Raw genomic sequence first — 4,393 nt, 5'->3', positions numbered from 1 at the left:
TCAGGCACCCCAATATACAAATACTTTTGAGGTATACAGCATTGGTTAGGTGACTTGATATGAACAAATATAAGATGTGATTTTTGCTCTCAAAGAGTTCATTGGTATAGTTGCTGGAAATAAATACCACTTGAAAAGCCAAATTATAGCACAATAATTAATTTCTTCAAATTTAACAATACTAAATTACCTGTCACCAAGCAGCCACTGGCAACTAGCCACAGGCATTGTAAATGTCAGAAGAGGACTGCAGCACCAAGGACCTGGATGGGTTGGGTCTGATATCAGGTCATGAAGGACTTTCAACCAGAGCTTGTAATGGACAGAAAACAAGAAAGAAGTGGAGGTGAAAGAACACTGGTATTCCAAGTCAAGTAACCGCATCAAGAAAAGCAGAAAGAGAAAATCTCAAAGCATGTTTAAGGTAATGTTAGATTAACACAGGTAAGGATCCCAGAAAATGTTTTTTCTAAGATAACTATATGACATATTTTGCATTGATCAATTACATGTTAAACTAGTTATATGCTCTCACATGTTTCACAATTTTTAATAAAAATAATAAGGAAAAAAGCATATTATAATGACCATATATTATTATTATATGTTATATAATGAAGAAATGGGAAATAGAGAAAAGAAAATATCTTGGGTGTTCACTGTCCAATGAGAGAATATCAAATTTATTAAAATCAAGAAGTGAACCATTTCATACACTTTAGTTCAATATGAAGACATGAGCTCAATTATGCTATATCATAATAGCAAGAATTAGTATATTGTAAATTGTTCTTTTTTTTTAAGATTTTATTTATTCATGACAGAGAGAGAGAGAGAGAGGCAGAGACACAGGCAGAGGGAGAAGCAGGCTCCATGCAGGGAGCCCGACATTGGACTCAATCCCAGGTCCCCAGGATCATGCCCTGGGCTGAAGGTGGTGCTAAACCACTGCGCCACCTGGGCTGCCCTATTGTAAATTGTTCTAATCTATTTGCTATATTAGCTGTAGCAGTGAGTATATATATGAGTGCACCACCCACAAGCTTAGCAGGCAAACAGTATTAATCATGGCAAGGCTAATATATATTTAATATTCTCATTTAGCTATCAAACTTCCTGAAGTATTATTAAATTAGGTACATAAGATTGCTTTTTTAAGTAAATATCTTTGGGCTGCAGTAATATTCTTTTTAGAAAGTATGATTTATTATCACTTTGGGGAAAGGATTGATTTTCCAGAATCTTTAATTTTCAATAAGTGTCCAGCTCTGACATAGTCACTGCAGGGCCAGTAAATTCACCTGGAAAAAAAATACTGTGGTTTAATTAAGTTTTTATGTGCCAGGTGGAGGAGCAATTGATTCTATGATCAATTTAGAAATTCCTCCATAGAATGAATAAATGAAAACATAATTTATTTCACCAGATTAATGCCTTGAATAATCAATTTCATAGAATTGGTTTACCACATTGCCCTAAGTTAGAAAATTCAAAGAAAGAACAATTGTATTCAGGATGGCAGAGTTTTAAAAGCCAGAAGGAGCTCCATGTTCCAGTCTCTTTGATACATAAGGAAACTGGGACTCTTATAAAAACATTTTTTAAGTTTCTCATTTATTTGTTTTCATCTATACATCTAAATTTCTAAAACATAAAGGATTATCAGAGAGACACATTTCCTCTTGTTCCCATGCTCTTCCTCTTCATTCTATGTGGTAACTTCAAGTGTTAATGGTTCATCCACCAGAACATACACCATCAATGACTGAGAAAAGTTATTTTCTTCAAGAAAATAAATCTTAGTGATATTTTGGTTTTGTGAACAGTAAAATGATAAAGCTTTTTAAGAATATCTTCTACTAAACTTTAAAGGTTATAGTTCCGCATATCATCAGCATTTTAAACCTACTTCTTCCCTTGAGATATTCCAGGAAATTGTATTGTCCTGGGTTATGTTCAAGAGCAATCTTAAAATTCTTTAGAGAAATTTATTATCCTACCTTCTTTCCAGGTTAACCCGTCCAAAAAAGGAAGAGGATCTTTGACACTTTGCAACAAAATACATTGATCCCTGTACTCAGGAACTGGAGGTGTATCATTCTCATATGTTACTTTACCTTCCAGTGGGAGGACAACCCCCCTCCCCACCAAGGACCTCAAAGTAAATGGGGATTGATCTTGATGCTGTTCCTTATCTCCCCAGCCAGGAGACCACTAGTCTTACACCCCACTTATTTAAGATGAATCTCTCCTCCCAACTTCCAACCTATGAGATATTCCCTATTGTTTTCTCTTTCTCTACACACTCCCTTCAAGCAGCCTTTTGGGAAAGGCTGAAGCATTAGGTGTTCAGTCAGGACGAGGTGATGATTTGGTCACAAAAGTCCTCAAGATATCCATGACCTAAAACCACCAGGGTTTATGTCCCTCTCATATCACATGTCCTTCTTGGGTTGGCAGCATATCTGCCCTACATCGTATTTACTGCATGTCCTCCCAGAAAAAAGAACAGGAAATGGTGTATCTTAACTTCCTTGCCCCTAAAATAAGTTAATTCTGGTATGTCCAAAATTCTGGCTTCCTTGAGTTTCCCTGATGGAATTAGGCTATCGTCATCCACAGTGGTAACTGGCTTGAAAATATACCCTATATCATCTGCTTCTGTTCCTTATCTATTTCTCCACCTCTACTGCATTTTCATTCCCTCCCAAATAAACTCTTTCACTGAACCATATTTGCCATTTGTGTAAATCACAAATGATTGAGTATCAGTTAGTTTCATGTGTTTCAACTTAATACTTGAACCTAAATCCTTGATTTAGGATTTGCTTTTGGAGCACCCATATAAAGAAACTAGGTTTCACCTATTTTTTTGAATTTTGTAGAAATGAAACCATGTTGCATGTTTTCTTTTGTAACTTAAGCCTTTTGCTCAACAGTGTTTTGGAAACACATACATATTGTGGCATGTGAGTATATAGTTCAATTTTTTTTGTTTATGTACAGCATATTTCTTTGGTTGAATATCCCATATTTTATCAATTTCATTGTTAATAGATGAATTATTTTCAGTATGGCCCTATTACAAACATAAAGCTCTTTGGGCGTCTGCCGCGGAAACAAGATGACAAAGGGGATGTCATTGTTTGGAAAGCATTGCAATAAGACGCACACGTTGTGCCACCACGTGGCTCTAAGGCCTACCACCTTCAGAAGTCCACCTGCAGCAAATGTGGCTACCCTGCCAAGCGGAAGGGAAAGTATAACTGGAGGGCCAAGGCTAAAAGCTGGTACTACTAGCACCGGACCGGTCGCATGAGGCACCTTAAAATTGTATACCGCAGATTCAGGCCTGGATTCCGTGAAAGAACGACACCTAAGCTCAAGAGGGCAGCTGCTGCAGCATCCAGTTCATCTTAAGGATTTCAACGATTAGTCACAATAAACATTCCGGGTTTAAAAAATTAAGAAAAAAACATAAAGCTATTAACAGCGTGATATGTACATCCTGGTGTACATTTGCACAAGTGTCTCTGGGAACCAAAACTATATAAGTAGTTCTGTAAAAGTAGAACTCCTGGGATCCCTGGGTGGATCCCTGGTGGCTCAGTGGTTTGGTGCCTTCGACCCAGGATCGAGTCCCACGTGGGGCTCCCTGTATGGAGCCTACTTCTCCTTCTGCCTGTGTCTCTGCCTCACTCTCTCTGTCTCTCATGAATAAATAAAATAAAAATAAAAATAAAAAGTAGAACTGCCACCATAGAGTATGTTCATAGCTTATTTGTTCTTTAAGTAATATTCAAAATAGGAAACAATAACCTTTATTGGGTGCAATCCAGCATGTACATCTTCTAAATCTCTACTTTATATACAGCAGATCTTTAATGTAGCAGTTTTAATTCTATGCAGACCTGAGTTGGAAAGCAGACCAAGGCTTCTGATTCCTCTTAGAGTACCTTCTTCTGTATTTTCTCATTGAAGAGTATAATCTCCCTAAGTTTACCCTTTTCTTCAACCAATAAATAAATCTAACTCTTTTAGTCATTTCTTCATAGAAACTTTTCCTATGCCTCTAATTATTTCTATTGCCCTCTTCCAAACTGCCTCCAAATTTTTCAGATCCAGGGTGACCATGTAACTTATTGTCTAAAACAGATAAATTTTGAGGATGAAAAAAGATGGTAAAATAGTTAACAGTGTTAATTGATTTACAATAGATATGAACTAGATTCATCCCACGCAAACCAGAATGGACTGTTGCCTTACTCATATTACATTTTATTTAATGTGTTCTCAAAACAAATAAAATGTTTCTGGAGGACTGGCACATATTATGTATTAAAGAGGCCTGGTTGGCTGCACAACACATTACCATTTACAGCCACTCTCAGAA

General features: G+C 36.7%; 1 pseudogene; it reads left to right on the top strand.

The window, feature by feature from the left end:
* Nucleotides 1-3,124: 3,124 nt before the first annotated feature.
* LOC112919435 (large ribosomal subunit protein eL37 pseudogene) lies at nucleotides 3,125-3,446 on the top strand (annotated as a pseudogene).
* The last annotated feature ends 947 nt before the right edge of the window (nucleotides 3,447-4,393 follow it).

This window comes from Vulpes vulpes, chromosome 1 (genome assembly GCF_048418805.1).
Source record: "Vulpes vulpes isolate BD-2025 chromosome 1, VulVul3, whole genome shotgun sequence".
In the NCBI taxonomy this organism is placed as follows: Eukaryota; Metazoa; Chordata; class Mammalia; order Carnivora; family Canidae; genus Vulpes; species Vulpes vulpes.
Note: the sequence above shows the minus strand (reverse complement) of the source record. Positions and strands in the feature narration are given on the sequence as shown.